We start from the raw sequence: 24,691 nt of genomic DNA, 5'->3' as shown, positions 1-24,691 counted from the left end.
GCAGAGGAGATTTATGAGGATGTTGCCTGGTCTGAGTACGGAGAGAGGTTGAACAGGTTGGGACTTTTTCCATTGGAGCATAGGAGAATGAGGGGTGATCTTGTAGTGGTGTATAAAATCATGAGAGGCATAGACAGGGTGAATGCACAGAGTCTTTTTCCCAGGGTTAGGGAATCAAGAACTAGAGGGCATAAGTTTAAGGTGAGGGTGATTTAATAGGAATCTGAGTGGCAGTTTTTTCACCCAGAAGGTGGTCAGTATATGGAATGAGCTGCCAGAGGAAGTGGTTGAGGCAGGTACATTAGCAATATTTACAAGGTACATGGACAGGAAAAGTTTAAAGGGATATCAGGCAAATGAGACTAGCTTAGATGCAAATCTTTGTCAGCATGGACCAATTGGGCTGAATGGCACAGAAATGAGCTAGGGCTCCAACTATCCTCATCTATATTAAATAAGGACACTAGGTCTATTGTAGCCAAATTTACTGACGATGAAAGATGGGCAAGGATGCATATCATGAGGAGGAAACAGAATCTGCAAAGGTATTTAGGTGTGAGTAGCCAAAATTCAGCGCATGGAGTCTTGTATGGGGAGCTGTGTGGTTACCTGGATAAGACAAATAGAAAACCAGAATATTGTTTTAAAGGTGGAGAGATTAGAGTGAATGCAGAACAGTGCTGTTTGGAGGGAAATGTAAAGTCAGCCGGCAGGTAAAGCAACGCAGCCTTGGCCTTTGTCATAAAGGGGGTGAAGTATAAAATTAGGGTTGTTTTACTCAACTATTCAAATTACTGGTGAGACCATACAGAAGTATTGTGTGCAGTTGTAGTCTCAATTAAAGAGAGATGTACTTGTACAAATTCTCTGGATGTCACCAGTACAATGCTGATTCCTGGGATGAAGGGATTGTCTTTGAGAAAAGGTTGAGCAGATTGGACCTGAGCTCATTTAGAAGAATGAGAGGTGATCAAATTGAAAAACTGAGGCTCAGGGTGAGGTGTGGAACTGGAGCAGATGTCCAGAATTAGTGTTCTCCTCTTTAACATGGAGATGAGGAGAAATTGTTTCTGACAACATGAATCTCAGGAATTTTTCTATCCTTGAGAGCTAAGTCATTCAAGGCGATGAGACAGTTTTTTGTCCAAGAGGAAGTTGAGTGTTGTGGCGAACAGGCCAGAAAGTGGAGCAGAGCCAAGATCACCTCAGCCACCATGCTACTAAATTGCAGAGTATGCCCGAGAGACATTTGGCCTACTTCTGCTTCATATGCTATTATGGTGGGGATCTAGGAGAATGCTGGGTTGGGTATCCATTCAGCACTGATGCACATGTTTACATTTGCCTCTGCCTTCTCTTTAGCTCTCGCAAGATGTGTCCTGCCATCGTTGAGAAAGGGGATGACCTTGGTGTTGCCTCCTCCCATTTGTCTTTGAATTGCCTTCCATCATTTACAGCTAGATCTGGCAAGCATGGGCCATAAACTCTGGCTGGTTTTGCCGTAACCTAACAATGTGAGATAACCAAACTGTGATGAAAGGTTACACCGTAACTTCATACATGAGATGCATAGACATTAGAGGGTTTTGCTGCAGCTTCACAGGGAATGCTTGTACAATGGTAGTAGACTGATGGAAGTTCATTGATCCATCATGTTAACTGCCTTTTTTCACAAATATTTTGTGATTTGAATATTTCGAGTACTTTTGTTTTTTCTAGATTTCCTGCATTCATATTATGTTTTTTTCATCTTTATTTTTCAATCTGTCATCTGCTCATTCACTGTTGGTGCCTGCTTCAAAAAAAAACACATGACTGTATTATCCATTTCTCTGTTCTTCCGATGACTATTTTAAGCAGCCAGTTGTCAGCACCTATCATTTGCTTGTTTGTTCAGTTTTATTGATTGATTATTAATTCTTCTAGAAAGACAACTGTATATCTACAAATATTTCAGCTTTAATCTCCAATTGTTGCCTCTGGTTCAGTTGTTATCCCTTTTGCCTTCCATTTTCAGAAAATTCCGTTCGGTCAAATAGTTCTACACCTGATGTATGCTTATCCACCTGTAACATTAATTCAGACTTTTCTCTCTCTGCACAGACACTTATGATCTACAGAGGATTTCTAGCATTTTCTTTTTGTTTGGGTTTGCAGCAACTCCCTCATTCTACTACTTCTCATAGTTCCAGCAGGTTCTTTTTATTTCTTTTCTCTCTAACTTCTGGGGCTAAAAGTAATGTTACCTGGATAACCTTGGCACAGATATTACCACCAACTCTCTGCAGATTGAAATGTGCTTATTTTCTTAATTTTACAGTTCTGAAGAGTCATTGATCTGAAATATTCAATCTGTTTGACTCTGTGGATGCAGCCTTGACCTGCGGAGTGTTTCCAGCATTTTCTGCTTTTGTTTTGAATGTTATTGTGTTGGGCTAATGCTGAAGTAGTTGTTGTAATGCATTCATTCCAGTGGCAAAATATCCACACAGGATATTTTGGCCCTACCAGTCTGTTTGGACATCTTTCGCAGGAAGGAATGGTTCTAATCAGAGTTCCTCCAGCTATTTCTGCATTGCCTCTAAATCATATTTATCCACCCTGTTCCAACACCTGTCCAATTGAATCCTAAATGTTTATTTTCTGTGTAAATCCATAACACTGGGAGTGAATTTTCTTCCTATATTATAGTGTTTGATTATTATTTCATTGATGGACATTTATATATATTTCTGCCAACTTGTACTGTCCACTATTTGTTTGAATCCTATCCAACATCGGAGTAATCCAATTTGCTATCCAAAGGTGAGAAACCTAGCTGATCAATGTAATAGCAAAGTTTGCATGTCTTGGTGCTTTTTTTAAAGATCTGATTATGTTTGTGTATCATGTAATTGGGAATGCAACAGTGCTCAGCTCTAAGAAACTGGTGAGGTGAAAGGCTCGGGGTCCAGGCTACTTATCGGCCTTTTTTCAAATATGATGGCTGATGATCTGTTTCAAAATGTTTATTAATTGAGTTTTTCCACTTGAGTTTGCATCATGCTTTGGTATCGATTTAACCTGATATGATTTTCATAAATATGGCTGTGGTGAAAATATCAAGTAATTTGGTGTACCAGATGGAAAAGAGAACATCCGATTTAATGAGTAATAATCGGAAACTTGATCAGGTTGATTGAACAAGTTGCAGCTCCGAATAGATGCTGTTTGTAGTTTCTCTGAATTACCACTTACGTGGAATCAAAATGCAGTCTGAGCATGTTTCTGATTTGAGTAAACTCTGCTATAATTCTCTAATTTGTATTTCATCAGTGACACTGGTTTCTTATCAGTGCTAAATTTGTGATCTTCTCTGGAAGAGTTCACACTCAGCAGAGGTTTATGAGAATCTGTGGAAAAGGTAGTATGGGATCTGTGCAATTTTTCATTGTCAGGAAGATGCCAGTGTTGTAGCTATACTGGAACAATTGACTGTAAAATAGATTGAGAGAAAACCAGCCAGTAGGACCTTCTGCAAGTATACAAGAGAGTGGTCAAGTTAAATGCTGCTCTGTTGGAGGATGAGACTGAGACAAGATACTCTCTGCTGCTTTCTCCTTTCCAGTGTTTCTGTATTTTGTATCAGTCATCACAGTAGAAGACAACTAACATCACCAATAATAGGAGATTTAAAGGCAAAAGCATGGGAAGAAGTTCCCTTTCTCCACCTCCCCCCCCCCCCCCCCCGCCTCATTCTTAGGTTGGCTTGAAGGGGAGGAAGCTGTGAGGGAAGGATATCTTCACCCCCACCCCATCTGAGCTTTCCTTTCTAGGCTGTAGCTGCGTTGGCCCAGCATTATTTCTAAGCAGTTACTATTCAACGACGGTGCACAGGCTTCTTCTCTGATCTGGAGAGTAACAGAGGGCACCTGGAGGACTTGCAGAGTATAGGTAGGGGGTATGGAAGGAGAAGATACAGAGGGAGGAGAAAAGAGGACCAGAGAAAATGGGGAAAATGGTGCGTGTAAGGATTGGAGAGAAATTGGGAAGGGTCGGGGAGCATGGGGAAATCTAGAGAAGAAATTTGGGCACAGAGGAAAAAGCAGAAGAGGGTTAAGGGAATGGTGGGAGAGGGAAATGAGGAGGTGGCAGTGGCATCTGTACCTGAGCTCATCAGTGTGTCTGAGTGGTAGTACTGACAGGCACCTATACACATGTTCATCCTGTGTGGGTGTCTGCACACATGTTTATGTTCATGCAGTAGAGCCTGGTCTCCAGTCTTTGACCTTCTTACCATTGTATCAAGACCTCCTCCATGTAAGAGTTAGTATGTCACATCTAACCCAATTGCAAAAGAAACCACACAGGCAATTTCCTAACCTTCTCCCAACTATCCCTCAGCTCCCCTCCCTCAGGATGAAATTCAAGACCTGAAACTTGGTACCCCTCAATTTCAGGTAACCTATTTTCCCCCCATCCCTTCCTCTCTCATTCTGATCTACCCAGGTCCTCCGGCACACCCCCTTCTTTCCAAAACCCTGCCCTCTCTCACCCAGTTTATTTTCCCCCTTTCGCACCTACCCATCACCCACACACTCCTCCCATTGGGTCCCCTCCCTCCCACCGTTCCCATCTGCCCAACATCCCACCCTTACTTTGTTCCATCTTCCTTATCAGATTCCATAATTTGCAGCCCTTTTTTTTTTGCCCTTACTTGTCACCTCCCAGCCTCTTGTTGCTACCTCTACTCTCTCCTCTTTCTCCCCTCCACCCCCCCCCCCCAACTTGACTGCATCTGCCAATCAACCCCTCCTCATCTGGATCCTCTTATCGCTTGCCTGCTCTTGCCCCATCCCTCCCCCTCACCTCATTACACTGGCTGTCTCCCCTCTACTCTTTCAGTCCAGATAGAGGGTCTCAACCCAAAACGTCAACTGTTCATTTCCTTCCTTAGATGCTGTCTAACCTGCTGAGTTCCACCAGCAGCTTGTTTTTTTTTCCCCCTTATAGACAGCCTAAACCTAAAAGTTGCTCTGCTAGCATGACCCAGTTTTGAGAACTACCTTTCAAGCATTAAATGTTCTGTATGGTGATTACAAACAGCAAGCTGAAGGCATAGGTACCAACAAAAGACTGAGTCGGGAGAGTAGTTTGTAATTCATTCATTGGATGTGGGCATTGCTGATGAGGCAAGCATTTATTGCTGATACCTATTTATCCTCAAGAATTTGATGAATGCTAGAGGTATTCTTGAAGCAATGCACACTCAAAATGCTATTACTTAATCTACTCCTATATTTCCAATATTATTAAAGCTCCCTCTATTCTGTTCCAGTAATGCTGTTATCATTTCAGTTGTTAAGCAAGATTGAGCCTAGGTCCAAGAAGTGAGACAAGCAGGTGGGTGGTTGTGAAGTCATGCACAATGTTTGCAATTTAGTTTGGGCTTCTGTGTGCTCCTGACATGTGGATTCAAAAGTTCTCAGTGTCATCCCAGGGTGCATCTTCTCCACTTAGAGAAGTCAGAGGTGATGTTATCACTTGCAATTCCTCAGATAATGAGGCAGTGCACATCCAAATGAACTTCAAATACCCTTTTCCACAGTTGGTCAAAGGCTATGCTGGTGCATTGAAGGCAATAGTGAATTTCATCAATGTCTGCTTTTGCTAGAGGAATAGGGTCTTGCTGTGAACCTTTAATGCCAGGGTGGGAACAGGCTGGTAGAGGATCTCTGTTTTGAAGATATTAAGTGCAAGGCCTAACTTCTCCCATGCTTCAGTGAATAGATGGATATTGCCTCCGAACATGAGCAAACACAGTCTGCGTGCTGTAGCTCGACCACTGAGGTTGAAGTGACCTTGGTACTGGGGTGGCAGTGCCACAGGTTGAGCAGCTTCCCATCAATTCTGTAGGTTGGCTTCACTCCAGCAAGGAGGTTTGGTGAGATGTAACATTCAGTAGAAAAGATTTAAAGTGATGCAACTTTGCTTGACACTGGTTTTCACTGAAATTTGGCTCTAGTGTGGACACATTGATTGGGATCTTGGTTTGCATGCCCACAGGAAGCAAATAAATCAATTGTAGCAGCCAGTTAAATTTGGGAAGGGTGCTACCCTTTTGATAGATTCAAAGACATTAATGAGATTTAGAAAGGCTATGATGGCATTAGGTGCTGCTTCTGCAGTTTTCTTTGAAGCAGCACTTCCCTAGGGGCAGCATAGTGACAAAGCAGTTAGTGCTGCTTCCTCACAACTCTCAGGACTCTGGCACGTTCCTGGCCTCTGGTGCTGTCTATATGACTCTGCATGTTCTCCACATGTTCCTGAGTCCCTAGAGTCATGAGTAAGCCATACTATCTGCCCCTAGAGAACTGGTGCTCCAATTTCTCAAAGATCTGGTAGGTTAATTATCTACTGTAAATGACTCCTTGATATTGTAATTGGCAGAAGAACAAAAAGGGGAGTTGATGGGCACGTGAAAGAGATTAAGTTGCAGGGCTACGAGGGGTAAAGGATGGAATTGATGGGATTGCTCTGCTGTGAGTCAGCTTGAACCTAATGGGCTAAATAGTCTCCATTGCCTTAATAAGTAAGCAAGCTGTCACACACTAAAGACCATAATCATTGTGTTTCAGAATGGGAGATGGTCATCATTACAGCATCTGAGTTTCCCTGGCATATCCTCCTGTTCCCAGATGTGGATAACGAGGTTGTAGATTCATAACTGAAGATCCTCATCTCTGTCTTAGAACTTCACTGGGAATGCCATCTGTTCCATGTTGTTCTTAGATAGCATAAGACCTTTTGGGCTTCTTGTCACAGGTGTGATGGCAAGAATGAACTGAATAGACACTTGCCTTCCGCTCTATTGTAAGATTTTGTAGTCTCTTCTCAAATCTGTAGAATCTGATTCTTTTTCTTTTCCAGTTTTCTTTAAAGGGCCTTTCTCATTGACCACCTTGTACTAGAGCAACCAAGGTGGTAAATACAGTAAAAGCACACTTTTATTTGCCATGCTATTGAGTGGGAAAACCATAATGCCATTGTGGCTGTTGGTTGGAGTGCATTATATCTTCACTTCTCACAGTACTTTCTCATCCAAGAGTTGCATGATAATGCGATGAATGTGGTAGATGTATTTGAATGACGCTCCTCTTTCCATCTGGAGGAGGAACTTTGTGTAGGTCTCTAGTTAGTCTAATTTTAAACTCCAGTTGAACCTTATTGACTTCTGTTTCTCTGAGCTCCCTGTTCAGTATTGAGTGCCCTGAGTTTTTAAAAAAAAATCAGGTTGAAGACGTTCCAGCGTGGTACCAGAATGACCTGCTTTTTCATTTTGTTCTTATTGCAAAATGCCTTGAATTTTTCAAAACCTCATTACAAGGATAGCAATATTATATACTATGAAGGTAAAAACCACCTCTCAGCAGTGATTCTCCCCCAGGTTCTTTTGCTGGTGTTTACAGTGCATCTTCAAATGAGTTTTGTTTTGAGGTATAAGACTCAAACCATTAGGGTACTGAAATATCTCTATCTTTGACAAAGCAATGGACATCCACCCTCTTGCATATTTTGTCCAAATAATGCTGGAGTTCTGAACCAGCTGACCTTCCTGTGTTGATAACGTTTGCAAATTTCTGGTCCATTCCAGGAATCAATGTCCTTGACTTTTTGTGCCCTGCAGCAGCTCCCAAAACACCAAACCCCATCCTGGCAAACACCTTTAACGAGGATTTGGGGTGGAGCATCCTCATCCAATATTTTATTCATTCTAAGTTTGACCTTGAATCCCCACATTTTGAGTAGAACCAGTTTATGAGGAATATTTATCGAAGGCTTTCTTGAAGTCTGGCTGCACTATGTAGAATTTTCCATTGGAATTACTCTTTACGTTGTTTCAAAAAAATCCAAGACGAGAACTATGGTCAGATGTGATCTCCTTGAATACTAACTGCAGTTTGTGAGCATTTTACTAGGTCAGCTTCAGGTTTACTCTTAATAATAAATGCCAGTAGCTTTACGGGATTAGAAGTAGCATTAGGAAATGTCTGTTTTGCCAAGTTGGGACATCGTTTTTACTAATCCACAAGGTTGTCCCAGTTTCTTTAAATTTATCTCTACAGACTTCACCTAAGAGTGCAGAAATAGACTGATAACTAACACAGGGGAATGCAAAGATAGTCTTTAAGCAAGTTTAACAGTGAAGGGGTTGTCTGAGAAACGGTAACATGAATTGGGATCGAAAATGGTAGCCAATTGGAAGAGACAGAAGGCTCCAGTAAATGTGGTTTTTAGATTGATGTTTACCTCAGAAGATGGTCTTATAAAGTTCTTTTAAACCTGATACTAGATGAAATGAAAATTAGTTTACTAGACAGGTTTGCAGTAGTTAAAGTGGTTAAGTCATCTAATCCTGACGCAGTACATCCTGCATTGTGAGGGAAGTATGGTATGGAAGTGGTAGCCATAATCTTCTTCCTTTTAGTTATTGGAGCAATACCTGCAAATTGCGAATGTTAGACCTTTGCTTTTCTCATGGAGAATCTGTAGGCCAGTCAATATTGCATTAATTTTGAGAATTTGAGAAAACAATCTGGTTTTAAAAAAAATTAACAGTCGCTTGAAGAAATATGAGGAATAAAGTCAGAGCTGGGCTGTATGGCCTATAGAAGAATGATGGTTGACCTTATGGAATCTTTTTAGATTATGAGAGGGTTTGATGAGGTAAATGTTGTGAAGACATTTACCTTGTGTGGGGGTATTTAAAACTAGGGGGTATATTTTCAGAATAAGTGGGTATCCACATGGCCCTTCCAGCCTGCTTTGCCATTCAGTAAGATCATGGCTAATTTGATTTTCGCGTCAGGTCCAATTTCCTTCCTGTTTCCCATAATACTTGACTATGGACCTGAAATCGGTCTGTCTTGCCCTTGATTACGAGTTGATTCAGCCTACACAGCTCTGTCTTGGAGAATTCCAAAGATTCACATCTCTTGGAAGAAATTCCTCCTTGTTAAATGGGCAACCCTTATTCTGAAATCTTGATTTCCCCCATGAGGGGAAATCTCCTTTTGTCATTTGCCTTCTCAAACACTCTCAGAATTTTGTGCTTCCATAAAGTCACCTGTCATTCTTCTAATCTCCAGTGATTATAAGCCCAGTTTGCTCAATAACTCCGTCATCCTTGGAATCAAACGAAGAACCCCTTCTCTGAAGTTCCTCCAATGCTAGTGCAGTCCTCTTTAACCAAGGAGACAGAACTGTTGTTTACATTTTGTAAGTACCTTTAAAAGGTATGTATACCATGTGGTTTGATTATTAATACACTTTTTTGAACTAACTGTTGCTGTTAATTGACTGTAGTTTCCTTGCAGTTAAGGATGGTTAAGCACTTTGTCACAGTTGTTAACCTTACTAGACATCAGTACAAAAGAGCCTACGGTGCTGCATTAGCAATGAGTTTGGATGTTGCTCCTTGAGGCAGTAGCAGGGCAGCAATCAAGTACACGGTGAAAGAAAATGGAATTCTCTGGAGAGAGTAGAGATGATTCCAGCCTCTGGACATGGCAATTATGTTCCTGAACTGGAGAAGTGCAAGAGGTCTCAGCCAGTTGTCGTGTATATGGCACAAGTTCTTGAGAACATTGATGATGCTTTCAGAGGACAGAGCAGAGGAATGTGGTCCTTTATTAAAAGAGGAAGTTGATACTTTTGCTGAAAATAAGTCTTGAGAATTGAGGAATTGAGTTTGCCAGCACCGTGAACTACCAATGAGGGGTCTCATGATGGTTAACATTATAAATGTTCTGAAGGGATATTTTAACCCAGCACCTTCAGAGACATTTGAGAGTTACCTCTGTGTTAAACCAAGGTAGAGACATTGACTAAAGGTGCAACTTTAAGATATTTTTAAATTTGCTTTGTGTGAACTGGCAAATATGAGAATTCAAGCAAAGCAGGTCGACTGCTGTGATTAAGGTTCTGAAGCAAGCAGAAAAGTCACTGATAACTCTAAGTAGAGTTTATTGACATGTGCACAAGTACATGTATACACAAGTGCAATGAAAAACGCAGCAGCATCACAGGCACATAGCATCATATACACAACATTCACAAGAAAAACTTAAATTAAACAAATTGTACACAGTTTTTACAAGAAAGAACACAATTAGAACAATAAAAAACAGTTCATTTTAGTGCAAAGTGGCCATAGTATTCCTATACTGAGGTGGTGATTAGGGTTGTGCAGGTTGGTTCAAGTATCAAATGGTTGAAGGGAAGTAGCTATTCTTGAACTTGGTGGTGTGGGACTTCAGGCTTCTGTACCTCCTGACTGGTAGCTGTGAGGAGATGGCATGACCATCTTCTTGCATATAAGTGTAAAACAATTTTGCTGATTTTTGTGGTGTAAGCAGGAAACCAGTCCACAGAAGTTGTAATATCAAATTTGTCTTCTACGTGACTGTGACATGTGAACACTGTAAGTGGGCTCAGTGAGGAATTAGTAGGTCATATAGGTGCTAAAGGTAGGCAGACTGCAAGCTTTGTGGGTGCAAAAGGTTGGAAGTCTAACCGGGGCGGTAATGAGAACCACAGTCTCTGGTGTCCTTTCAAGATAACCTGTTTTAAGTACCACTGGATACAGCATATTGAATATGGGATGAAAGTCCTTAATAAAGGCGGTAACTGCTGGCAGAAATGGCAGTTGTTGTTTGCCTCAAGTGTAAAGGGCCAAGTTTGTCAAACAATTGAGTTGGGGAACCATCCATCTCATGAAATGTGAGAATTTGAGGTGGACATGATATATCGAATGGAACTTGCTACACATCCAAAGAGCAAGTTAGTGATAGTACATTAATGGCCACGTTATTAATTGAGAATGGCACGATCAGTATGTATATTGGTACTAAAAGAAAAGCAGAAAATGCTAAAAATACCCATCTGGTCATGCAGCATCCAAGGGAAGAGTTGGAAATTGTGATGGAGGATCTTCAACCTGAAATGTTGACTAAATTTCTTTTTCCACAGATGTTACCTGATCTGTTAAGTGTTTCTAACATCATTTGTTTTTATCTCAGATTTCCAGCATCTGCATTTTCCTCTATTTTTGATGTATATCGTTTCTGCTGCCTGTCTGTTACAGGTTGGCAAGTGTACCGAAATATTTTCTGTTAAAGTAGAACAAAATAATGTAGAGCGTTCGTGTAGCCAGGGGCTCTCCAAGTTATGTAGAAGGTACTAGCATTGCTTTTGGAAATGGTATGTTTCAGTTAACTATTGTGGTTGTGAACCAGCGCTGTATGCCAGTGATCATGGGTATTGATTGAATTGAAACTCTCTAGTGGAGGGACTGTGTTTCAAAGAAATGCAGTGTGAAGCAGTAAAAAGATACAAGTACCACAGCCTTGAAGTATACTGTCCTACCAGTACTGCTGGTCGGGTGAGCTTGTGGGGTGCCAAAATCTTCAGAGCTCACAGACACTGCTAGCCCAAGTTCAGTGGCTGCAACTCAAGCAGGGTAATCGTGAAGAATGAGAAAGTGGAGGGGAGTATAGCTTGGGACTAGGTATGGCGAAGTTACCTGGCTCTCTCCATGGAAGTAGGTGCAATGATCGAGGTATAGCTGGTGAACTGGCACAATTTTAGATTTTGTCTGAAATATCCATCTAAATGGTGAAAAGTCTGGGCTAAAAGACAAGGTCATCAGCCTAATGTGAGACCTTAGCAGGATTTAAGCCAGAAGTTGGGCTAATATATGTAATGGTTGGCAACAAAGATATTTCAAAGCAAAAATTGTACAATGCAGAGCTAAAGACTGTGTTGAAATTGCTCAGCAGTGAATACAAAGGTGATGTTCCCAGAAGTGTTGTAAGTGCAGTTTGATAACATCAATCTAGAAATGCACCTTTAGCTATCGAAACCCCAGGCTTTGCAGTGTTGGTTGTTCAAATGTCGGTCAGCAAGAGCTGCTCACATGTTTACTTAACCACAAAACAGCAAGTAAAGCAAATACTGTCACAGGTTGGCAATGAGATACTTTGGCAGCAGGAGTACATTGTCAGAAGAATCTGTGGAGCCATTGAGGTGGAAAGCCAGACATGCAGGTCAGTGCGGGATGTTCTGGACTAACAAACAGACTTTTGGTTTGAGTTTGAGTAGTTGACCAATAGGAATATCAGCAATCCTCAAAATTTGGAGGGAAAAGTTGTTTGGATAATACTAGACGGCCAGTTCCCCAGAAGCTAGCTCAGCCATTGCAAGAATTCATCGATAAAGTAGAAAGTTAGAGACTCGGCATGGGATGTTGTAGTGAGGTTGTTTTAATCATCGGATGAAGCAGCCACTGTGACTGCACAGGTCTTGCAGAAGATTATGATGGCGAATGCAGCTGTGTTTTTCAAGAAGTTACTTTGCTGAATGAAGCACTGATCCCTAAGGCATCTTGCTAGTTATTGCCTGGTAGCCTGAAAATAATCCATTTCCTGTGTTATCTCTTTTTAATAATAGAAAATTCCAATTGAATGCTCAGCAGGTCAGGCAGCATTTGTAGAATGAAAAGAAAATGAAAAGAATGAAAATTCAGGTCGATGAACTTGCATCAGAACTCTTCTTTGAGCCAATCCTCCATCCATCCTGATATGGAGCTTTTCTGCAGTAAAGCACTGATAAAGGAGAGCGAGCACAGATTTTGTTGCAGCAAATTCTGCTCTTTGACATTACAGAAAGAACTCTGTGCAGTTGATGCATATATGGATTTTTATCTGGTGATTGAAAATCCACAGAAGCAACATTAAGTAATAGGCTTCAAGTGTACTGATAAGTCTATTGCGTAAAAGGAACAGCAGCAATGTGAATACACAAGGAAAGGTGGAGTGTTCTGTAGCAGATCTACCATTTTAGATGTATATTTGGGCTGCAGTGTACACCTTCAAAATTTACAGAAGGTATAAAACTAAAATGTATTAAATACAGAGGTAGACAGGCTTGTAGAATGGATTTACGTGACAGATGAAAAATGCAGAAAAGGTGAGATTGTGCATTTTAGTGGATGAAAATACCTACAAACATACAAATTAGGAGCAGTAGGAGGCCACTCGAGCCTGCTCTGCCATTTAATATGATCTGATTTTTAACCTCAACGTCTATTAAGCATAATCTCTCACCCACCTGGTTTATCAAGAATCTATCTTCCTCTGCTTTCAATAGTTGGACTCTTCCATTAGCTTCTGAGACAGAGCATTCTGAAAATTCAATACTGTAGGGGGGGAGGGGGCACGGGGAATCCATCTCCCATCTGACTTAGATTTTTAAACAGTGACCTCTATTGTTGGAATTTCCCATAAGGAAACATCTCTACACCCATCTTGTCAAACCCCTCCGGATCTTGTATGTTCCAATCAAGACCCCTCTTGTACTTGCGGATACATGCCCAGTCTGTCTGTGCTTTCCTTGAAAGGCAACCCTCCTGTTCCAGATAAAAGTTTAGTAACTGTCTCTGAACTGTTCCCAATATCTCTCCTTAAATAGGAAAACCCACACTGTACTCAGTCACCCAGATGTAGTCTCACCAATGCCCTATATGACCAAGGCATAACCACCTTTGTTTTAATTCTCCTTGCAAACAATAATAACATTCTGTTAACTTTCCTAGTTACTTGCTGTATTTGCATTTTAGCCTTTTGCAAATTATGCACCAGGATATCCAGATCTGTCAACTTCTCAGACTAATGCAGTTTCTCAACGTTTAGATGATGTGCTTTTCTTTTTTTTCCCCTGCGACTTGGACAATCTCACATCTTCCCCATATTTCCCACACTCAATTTCCTGGATATTTTCACCAATCGCTTAATCTATCTATATCTCTTTGTAGGTTCCTTGTGTTCTCTTCACAACTTTCACAGCAATCTTTGTGTTATCAGCAAATTTAGCAACCATGCCTTTGGTACCTTCATAAATGTGGTTTGCAAAAATTCTAAACTGTTGAGGTCTCATCACTGATCCCCATGGCACAACACCCATTACAATCTACCCACAGAAAAGACTAATTTCTCTATTCTCTTTTCTGTTAGTCAGCCAGTCTTCTATTTATACACAATGATATCCTACATGATGAGTTTTTATTTTCCACAATAACCTTTGTGGTACCTTAACAAATTGGGAAATGGAAACCTGGTTCCCTTTTATCCACAACAAATGTTACTGAAGAAAACTCCAATAAATTGGTCAGACATGATTTCCCTTTCACAAAACCATGTTGACTTTGTCTGATTATTGTGAATTTTCTTAAGTTCCCTGCTGCAATGTCTTTAATAATAGCTTCTAACATGTTACTTGCGACAGATGTTATGCCAATTGGTTTGTGATTTCATGCTCTCTATCTCTCTGTATTTGAATAAAGCAGTTACATTTGCTACTACCATCTGATGTGACTGCTTGCAAGTTCCATTCCACTTTCCAAGCTTTAGTGGGGTTGAATTTGCCTTGCCTAAGATCAGGAAGGGCTTACCTGACTTCAATATTGCTGGACATCAGTGAGGTACTGGTAAAGAGAGGTTTTTACTTCTTGATGATGGATATCAGAGGTTGGCAGCATCATGATGGATGAATGGTGGAAGTAATGCTTCCCAACACAGGCAGCCAGGGTGTTAGAGTGGACTTTAGTGTTCTGGTGATGTGTTGTACTGCTGATTACACTTGGAAATTTAAAAAATCAGATGTGCCAACATTTGGTCCATGGTGGCTTTGCCCATAACAGGGCCATTACTGATCTTTCACTTCTTGGAGTCATAGAGTTGTATAGTACTGAAACAACATGCTCTTGGTCCCAACACATCCACATCAATCATGATGCCTATCTACGTTTATCCTGTTTGCCCACAGTAGGCCCATATCCTTCTATTCCTTTCCTATCTAAGTACCTATCCAAACACCTTTTTCAAACACTTTAATTGTATTTGCCTCTGGCAGCTCATTCCTTGTAACGCCCACTCTGTGTGGGGGAAAAACATGTCCTTCAGATCTCCTTTAAATTTTTCCCTAATAATTGTATATTCCTCAAGTCACCCTCATCTCGTGTTCCATTGAGAATAAATGTAGCCTATCCCAATCTCTCTTCTAAATGGAGATCTCCATTTTAGGAAACGTCCTGGAGAATCTCTTTTGCACTCTTTCTAATACTACCATATCCTTCCTACAGTGTGGCGACCAGACCTGTACACGATACTCCAAATACTGCCTGACCAATGTTTTGTACAACTGCAACATGATATCCCAACTTCTGTAGACAGTGCTGAGGCTTATGAAGGCAAGCATGCCTAATGCTTGCTTCACTTCCCTATCCATCAATGTCACTGTTTACAGGGAACTATGAACTATCCTTTCACAATCTTCTTTGTGGAGTAGTAGACAGCAAAGAAGGTTGTGAAAGGATACAGAGGGACACAGATCAGTTGGAAAATTTGGTGGAGCAGTGGCAGATGGAATTTAATCCAGACAAATGTGAGGTGGTCCATTTTGGGACATCAAGGACTGACAGGACAGACACGGTAAATGGCAAGGACCTTGGGATGGCTGATGTACAAAGGGACCTTGGGTGCACGTTCATAGCTCCTTGAAAATGGTGACACTAGTGGATGGTAAAGTGAAGAAGGCATTTGACTACTCCACCAGATACTGTGTCATCAGCAAATGTATTAATCAGTCCACCTACATTCTCATCCAAGTCATTTATTTATATGACAAACAACAATGGTCCCAGCACTGATCCCTGAAGTACACCACTGGATACAGACCCAGTCATGAAAAACACCCTTCAACCACTACAATCTGTCTACTGTCACCAAACCAATTTTGGATCCAATTTGCCAATACACCTTAGATCCCATATTCCCTAACCTTCTGGACCAGCCCACTGTGCTGGACTTTGTGCTTGCTGGCTTCAAGGTCAGACTGATTCTTGCCTTCGTCCTATCGGCTGTTATCACTTAGATGTGACACAAGGGCCTGCAGATGCTGGAATCTGGAGCAACAAACTACTGTTTGCACACTCAGTCCTGACGTAGGGTTTTGACCCAAAATGTCGACAATTCCTTTCCTCTCACATATGCTTCTTGACCCACTGAGTTCCTCCAACAGATCTATTGCCCTATTATTTAGATAATCCTTGATAGTTAGCATGTGATCCAATATCACTCTGGGATAAGTTGGAGAGTGATCATTATTGCTACAGAAGTAGCACCCTCAACACCATCTTTTGTCACATTGGAAAGCAGTAACTGTTGTTTACCTTGCTCAAAATTCCACTTCCAGAAATGTTCCTCTATGATTGTGTTTTTCCTTCACTTGCACCCACAATCTGTGAAGGCATTGCTAGAGTTCCTAGAGTCAACCAGATATCAGCAGTGGATTAAGTGTATTAAAGTCTCATTTTCCCTCCCTTGAGTGCCTGGACTCTTGTGCCAAAATCCCAACAGAACATTGATCCTCTAGATTCTCATCCCACACCATGCCCTCAAATTTGTTAGAGACAGAAGGCCAATTCAACAAAAATGCTGCTGTCAGCAACACCAAACACTGATCTTAATCCCTCCACAAGATGTCTTCATTAGCAATACAGAGCACACGAAGGGGAAATAAGCTACAATGAAGAAAGGGAGAGCCAAAGATGGCATTCTCCAGAATTTCTCCAGCAACAGGACACCACTGCCTTCAGTGGCTGGTGCAATTGTACAACTAATCATGGAATCGGGATACATCCTAAGACATGACAAGAGGCAATGGTCATTGTTATACTCTCATCTGACAAATTATAGACAGGCACCAGCCTTGTGAACAACCTACCAACTCTTGAAACACTCAGATCTCAGGAGGATCGAGGTTACATTGAGGCAGCAATTTTCCTTAAGAGCAGGTGGGATTCTGCCCAGCAGTTGCTGTGACCAGCTTTTGGCATTCTCAACTGGCAATAAAATAAGATTCTAGAAAGCTTGATTCTGAAGCCATCGAAGATCATCCACTGTGTACAAACACTGCAAATTGTTCAGCACTGAGTAACAGGTGGCCCACTATGTCTGCTCAACAACGTACTACCTTAAGGCATCATTATTCTTTAATGGCTGGACAAGCAACAGGCCACTTACAGAGCCATACAAATTTGTATATGATTTTTTTTGGCCATGTTACCTCTTAATGAAATTCCACTTAAAGTAGTTTGTTGTCTGTTAAGAGTAAGGTATCAGAAAGAATTTGCTGTTTTTAAAATGTTAAAATTTGCTCTGTGATACCCAGAGGTATCATGTGCTTTTTTTTGAAATGGTCAAAATATCAAATCCAGATCATATGCATTTATGGTACTCCAACACACAAAGGAGTTATCCTTTGTCTTTACTTCTTAATTAAATAAGCTGCTTTCTAAGCAGGTGTCTTAGAGTGAGAGTTTGGTTTGTCTTTCCATGAGGCCAAGGGTGAATGAAGCTCTGTAATTACAAGATTGTGACTACATTCTGCTCTAACTGAGGGACATGGCTTCTATATGGTCTTAATTAACTTGTTGAAAAGTTACCATTTTACCTTGTCAGAGAAAATAGCTTCCAAATTTCCTTTCTAGTGCTTTCTCAAAATTCAGTCTTCTGATTTGGCCCATATTGTTTGTCATAATCTTTGCTCTTCCTAGTAAACTGATCATTTCCACATTCTCAAAATCCATAGGAGAAGCAGTTCCAAATTTCTGCTCCTCACCACAACTTAATTTTTATCCTATTCTTTCCATAGCCTTTGATTTGTTTTACTGTCTTGTAGACTTCACATTTAAAATGAAACTCTCTTGTTCTCTGTGCTCCAAAATAAAATAATTGTCCTCTTCTCCATCCCCACCACCTCCAACTTTCCGTTTGACTTCTCTCAGGTAATATTTTCCATGAGATGTACCATCTCACTTTTCACCTCCTCCCACCAATTTCTGGCCACTTCCTTTGCTGGCATCATCTTCCTCTGACAATATCTACCTTCTCTAAAGTTACATCACCACTTCAAGAAACTTTCACATTTTGCCATTATGGCTATCTCAAATCTTGTCTTTTTAGGTACTGGAGTCTGCTGTTGTCATAGTACATGTATCAAGCAGTCTTTTTGGTGGGATCTTGCAACCTGGACATTATCCTGCATATAGAACAGACTGTATGAACCATGTTATTGATAACCTCCTTTGTGATTGAGCTCATGACTGTTACTATTCCTTTGTGATCTGTTTCCTGTTGACATTATTGATACTTCCATGTTTCCAGTCTCTCTCCTTTAGCATCTGTCTGCAGTCCTGCTTCCTTTCATAATTTTGCCAAAGATAATATTATGCATCTTTTAATTATTTATGCTCTGCTGTCCATGCTGCCAACTGGATTGTACCATAAAGCTCTTTACTTGTTTTCTACTGTGTTTAATCTTTATGCAGATTTTGTATGTACATGGTGCTGTAACCAAGAATCATTGAATTTGATTCAAAGACTCAAATATGAAGTTGTGGATAAATCAGGATAGATAGAACCCTCATTTATAGATAGATAGATAGATGCAGCTTTTGGGTCCCAGTCTGGTCCTTTTGTTTCTTGCCTTTTTTCTCCAATAATCTAAAAGTTTTGGTAATTGGATTCTTAACTCTTGATTCAATATTTGATCTCTTTCAAAAAAACAAGTCTTCTTTCACTTGAGACTCCACCTGCTTCTAGATTACCTTTTGATAATCAGTAAACCCTGTACTTATCTCTTTTTTTCTCTAATCTTTATCTTGCCATCTCTGTGCTTCATCTCCTCTGTGTCATCCTAAAGAACGCTGCTACCAACCTTTCACTTGCTCCTGGTGCACTCCTTTCCACTTCAGTTGCTTATCCTTCAGTACTCCACATGTCTGTCTGCAACACTGCCCGATCTACTGGCTCCATCTAGTACTTTGCACGTCCCGCTGATCTGCTCCTTGTTTCCTGTACTCGACTTGCCATCAATGACTGCTGTTTAATAATTGTTTCCTTTGGGAGTTCCCCTAATCCCTCCCAGTGTGACTTCTCATTTCATGTCTTCAAGCATTTCCCTTTATGGCTTATCCTTGTATTTGGTATTACTTTTTTTTTCCATGACCATTTTTACCCTTGCTTTAAACTATGATGTATTTTTCCCCAGTGAGGGGCTTTATATTAACTCCTATAGCAGAAAAATGGTCCATTTGACTCAACTGATCAATGCTAGCATTTTGGTCCTCGTGAATGTCCATGATTTGTTTTTTCTGATGGTATCCTTCTGTTGGATTATCAATGAGTTTGTCTGGCTTCCCTTAAGTGGATTTAAACTATTTACCTCAATCACTTCCGACACTAGCAAGTTGTGCATTGCCATCAAGTGGTCAACATGCCAGGCACCATTTGTGGGGAAGGAAACCGTTGACAGAATATCTGATAAAGTCAAAACCTGAAATGTTTCTGGCCTGTGGATTATTTCCAGCATGTACTGTTTTATTTCAGACTTCTGGTATCTACAGTAGTTTGCCTTTTATATTTATGGCCCCTAGTTTTGGTATGCCTGCAAGTGGAAGCATCTTCCTATAAAATCCTTTCGTATTTTAAAAACTTCTATTTGGTCATTCCTTCGGCCTGATTTTTATCGGAGAGGGCAGCCTCTCTCTGCTCCTCTCCTTTCTGGTGTCATCCTTGTACATGTTAGCACATTCTGTAGTACCTCTAAATAGTGGGACAGATGATGCCCTGTGCTATAAATTTTTATGACACTATTCTATTTGTGATTTGGAGACTGGGATAGTGTGAAGTGTTCTGTCTAACTGTGTAACAAGTTATTTCTTCAGACTTCAGCCGCACAATTGCAGCTTATGATCTTAACGTATGTTTGTCATTGTAAATCTGTTTGAATTTGAAGGCTGTTTTGAAGTCATGATTTCTTGTGCTGCCCTATGTATGATCCAACTACACTTTTGTACTAAAAGGGGGATTGTATACCCTGAGGCACTCTGTATTCTATTTTTAAAGCATGTTATGCTACAGGTACTCCAGGCAAAGTTCATGCATAGACATTGTAGTAAGAAAGTATAGGAAAGCAGTCTGAATTTTATTGGCCATTGAACAAGTTGTTAAATTACTCTGTCATTCCAGGATTTAGATCTGAGTAACAAGCTCCAACCTACTCTGCTTGTATCTGGTATACATGTGGCCTTTCTTTTTAAAGGGGGGTAGAAGATAATCTTCAAAAGAATGAACTTCTGAAAATGAGTAAATCATGCATTTTGAAAACTATAAACATTCTCTGATGTAGAGGTTTTAAAAGCTGAGTCCCAGGTATGTGGAATTTCCTGATTTTAAAACTACCATTTATCTACTGGTTCATGTATTTACTGGCAGATCCTTCAGGATAAGTGTTCATGAGCAGTGTATAGCTGCTTGTGAGATAAATTTGTCTTTTTTAATGACAGGTCTGCAATTATCTCCCTCCACAAGTCCTTTTCCGGAAGACTGCTTGTCTATAATTAGAACATTAATCTTTTTTCTTTTTAAATAATTTAGTGAGCTTTTGGTGCTAACTTTACAGAGGATTTAAGTTTTTATGTGAACATTATTTGATCAGACTTGCTGTTAAATTGGTTTCAATTCAGATTTACAATCAATGAAATCATCCTAGTTAGGTGAATTCAGTGCTATTAAACAGACACTTGGCGTTTTTTTTCCTGTTCTCAGGCTTGCATGACAGAGTTTAAATGGTGAAAGTCCCATCCAAAAGATGTTGAATGTGAACACACGCTGCACCTTGGTTACTCACTAACTTGGATGGAGAGGGTGACATTCCCAAGGTAGGAGTTTCTTTGAATGAAGTGTGGTCTTGGCATTAAGTATTTTGGGTACAAAGATGCAAGAGGGAAATGTGATTTATTTGGACTTCCTGGGTAAAAAAGAAATGGACGTGTTGAATGAAATGCTTTGGACACCAAATATGATGACCATGTGCATAATTGAAGTAATTTATTCTGGAGCCAAACCAACAGCACCTGTCCAATATTTTCTCCTGAAAGTTTTAACATCTTGATCATCTCCTTCCAACTTCAACTCCACTCATCAGTTGCCCTCTTAAATAAGTAACTTATTCACCTCGCTTAACAAGTTTTCCTTCGTTCTTCAGAGCTGGAGATTTTGCCCCATCCTCTGTGCACTCACCCTGCACTCTTCCGTTCCTTCTATAAATCGAGCCACCTCTGAACTTCGTTCTTGAAATGTGCTCATGCAACTATAGCTTTGTACCCCAGTCGAGCCTTTGCAACCCTCATTACTGAGTTTTTGCTGGTTATCTCCCTGATCTATTTGAAGCCATTCATCCTTACTCAGGGACCTTGTAGTTCATCTGTGGCCCTGCTCTCTGCTTTTCACTTGTTCCTGTTTTGTTATAAACATTGCATTTCCTTTGGTGTATTTTATGTCAAACCCTCAATAACATTGTTAGGGAGCATATTTCCAGCACTATCTCTTTGCTCATCCTGGGGTATTTAATTACTTAATGGTAGCAAAACCCAAGTAAGATTCCAGCAGTTAACAATATGGGTCTTGTATTGCTTAGTTTGTGTGTTTCCTTCTCTATGTATGATCTTATAATAAGATTGCTTTCTTTAATTGCTGACACATCAGCTGCTTCTGGCCTTTTTTTTGCCCAGTGTGGCAGCAACACTTTTGTTTTTCACCTTTTAAATCTGAACCCAAGGATACTCCCCTTGTTCATCTCTACCTTGAAACTGAAGATTGCATTTTGGTGGATATCCTGATCCTGACAAAGTGCCATACTCCAAGGTGTGCTTGCCAGTGCCCTACATATCTGAAGCACCACCTCTTACTTTTGTTTTCGATTTCCCCTAGCAATAACATTCTGTTAGCTTTCCTAATTAAGTGTGTACTAGCCTTGTACAAATCATGCATTAGGACACCAAGATCCCTCTACATCTTCGACTTCTGCAATCCTTTACCATTTAAGTGATATGCTTATTTTGTTTTCCTGGCAAAATGGACAATTTTACATTTTCCCACATTATTACTCTATTTGCCAGATTTTTGCCTACTCAATCTATCTTTGTCTCCTTGTAACCTTGTTGTGTCCTCTTCAAAACTTAGTTTCCTACTTATCTTAGTATCATTAGCAAATTTAGTGACCATACCTTCAAAGTCCTTATCCAAATCATTTCGAAGTTTTTAAAAGTTCACAGCACTCATTATGTTTTGCCAACCAGAAAAAGACCCATTAATGCCCACTGTTTGTTTCCTTTAACAAGCAAATCTGCTGTCCATGCTACCTCCTGCACCATGAGCTTTCATTCTCTGTGATAACATTTGATGTGACACCTTGTCAAGTGCTTTCTATGTATCCAAGTGCAGCTCTCCACCAGTTTCTTTCATCCCTTCCCTTAAAGAATCCAGTAAATTGGTCAAATGCAATTTCACTTTCACAAAACATGTAGACTTATCCTGATTACTCAATTTTTGAATTATTTTTCCTTGTGTTTGAAATAAAAGTTGGCATCACCATTGCAGTATTGGGTATGACAGTACTTGCACCCAAGCAATTGGATGGTGAGTGTGCAAGAAAAAACAAGAAGCAGCATTAAAACCAACCTCAGTACAGCAGAATTTGCTTCCAACTAAATATTGGCAAGACCGAAGTCATTGTCTTCAGGCCCCACCACAAACTTTCCTACTGCTGACTCCTTCCTTCCCCTTGGCAGCTATGTGAAACGAAACTTGACTTTTTTCCCAATCTTTTGAGTCTAATTTGACCCAAAGATAAGCTTTGCATCACCTAAGACTACATAATTCCACTCCTAAAATCACCACTCCCAGCCCTGACTAAATGGGACTGATCTTTTACCCAAGCTATTTTGTTGAATATGGTCCAAAGTAATGGTATAGGTATCCTGGCTGATTGAAAAGTGGCAAGGATCTATGTATGGCTATGCATTTCTGAAAGATTCTCCATCGGTTACACAGTTCTACAGGTATTTTAAACTAATATTATAAAATAAGTCACTATCAGGAGAGTTACTATCCACTTTTTCCCCTACTCTTATTTCTCCTTGCTCACGAGAATTTTCATGTCTTTCTCATATTTCTTTGCAACATCGAAGGAGGATAGCCCATCAAGTCTGTGCTGGCTCTCTGAACATTCTCATCCACCCCATTGCCCCATATATTTGCACCTGAAGCCTATTTTCTCTCTCTCATGCCCATCAACTCCACTGTGATACTCCTGCCACTCACCGACGTGAAGTGTAATTCACAATAGCTAATTAACCTACCAGCATGCCTTTGGGATGTGGGACAAAACTAGAGACCTGGGAGAAACCCATTCAGTCACAGTAAAAAGGTGTAAAATGTAAATAGATGGTGCTCAAGATTGGGATTGACCTGGGTTGCTGGAGGTGTGAACGCAGCCACACTAACTGCTGTGTCACATAATGATTAAATAATTTATTGAAACTTTTTAATGCAGAATTATCTCATCCTTACTTGGCTGCAGGAGGCTGATTATTAGACTAATGGATATTCATTTTGTATTTGAAGACCATGTGTGATTTCTCTAAATACTGTGATTATAGATCAGTAAGAACTGCTTACAGATCATTGCTGAAAATGGCTTCTTCCAGAGTACTTTTATGGTGGAATTTGTTGAACACAATTGTGATATTTTATTTGAAAATTGATACATTTTGTAAATTGACAATTGAAGTAAAATTCTTGACAGGAGCATTCATTCTGACTTAGCCTTGCGAGTCTCCATATTCACGCTGATACTGAATATCATGAGCAATATACACACATTGTCTTTAGCAAAATACACATGCAAATAAGTTATGTTCTATTTGTCTGAATGTATTGCTGCGTTAGGATGTATTGCTGTTTTAGGATGAAACTATATTCAGTTGTAATGTGGCAGATTTGTAACTGCATCTAGACTCCATCTATTTGTCTTGTTCTATAACTATTAATTCCTTGCCTAGCAGCAATCTGTCACACAATAGGGAGTTAACTCATCAAGATTGAGATGGGAAGAAATTTCTTCACCAAAAGGATGGTGAATCTTTGAAATTCTCTCTCAACAGGGCTGTGGAGGTTCAGTGAGAGAGAACATGCTACAGGCAAATATATGGGGGAATGGGCTGTTTTCAAGGTGGAGATCAATAGATTTTTGTACAATAAGGAAATTAAGGGATAAGGAGTTAGTGCAGGCAAGTAAACTGACAGCCATGAACTTATTGAATAGCAGAGCAGGGAAGAGGTGCCAAATGGCTTACTGTCTGTTTCATTTGTTCCCATGGAACAAATTTGGGTTACTTGTGTTTTGTTAAGATTCAGTCTGGGAACAGATTTTTCTGAACCTTGATTTAACATTGAATGCACTGTAGTGATTGTAGAATTTTCTGTAGCAGTAGACAACTGTGAGATATAACCAGTGAATTCCGTGCTATTGGAAGAAGTTGACAAAGGAAGGCACGCAAATCTTAATTTAAGAAAAGGAGACCAAGGCTTGAACCCTGGCATTACTAAACTGACCAAAGGCAAGGATGTGGTGAATACTTTGAAATGATCAAGTGTGGTGTCACAAAGGTGAGCTGTAATGGATGATGGGATGTTTAATCATGTCAGATACTTTTGATAATGTCATGTAAGAGAAATAGCACACAGCA

General features: G+C 40.2%; 1 protein-coding gene across 11 annotated transcripts in view; it reads left to right on the top strand.

Annotated features, from left to right (window-relative positions):
* The window catches only part of LOC127584938 (EVI5-like protein), a 210,844-nt gene that overhangs the window by 18,671 nt on the left and 167,482 nt on the right, over positions 1-24,691 (top strand). For 10 of the 11 annotated variants that reach the window (XM_052041971.1, XM_052041969.1, XM_052041965.1 and 7 more), the window contains exon 2: positions 20,709-20,821. The exons of the other annotated variant lie outside the window; for it this stretch is intronic. The gene's annotated coding sequence lies outside the window, so the exon portion shown is untranslated. The remainder of the gene's footprint in view (positions 1-20,708; positions 20,822-24,691) is intronic. 11 annotated transcript variants of the gene reach the window in all.

The sequence above is a fragment of the Pristis pectinata genome, chromosome 31, assembly GCF_009764475.1.
Source record: "Pristis pectinata isolate sPriPec2 chromosome 31, sPriPec2.1.pri, whole genome shotgun sequence".
In the NCBI taxonomy this organism is placed as follows: domain Eukaryota; kingdom Metazoa; phylum Chordata; class Chondrichthyes; order Rhinopristiformes; family Pristidae; genus Pristis; species Pristis pectinata.
This window is presented reverse-complemented; position numbering and strand designations above follow the sequence as displayed.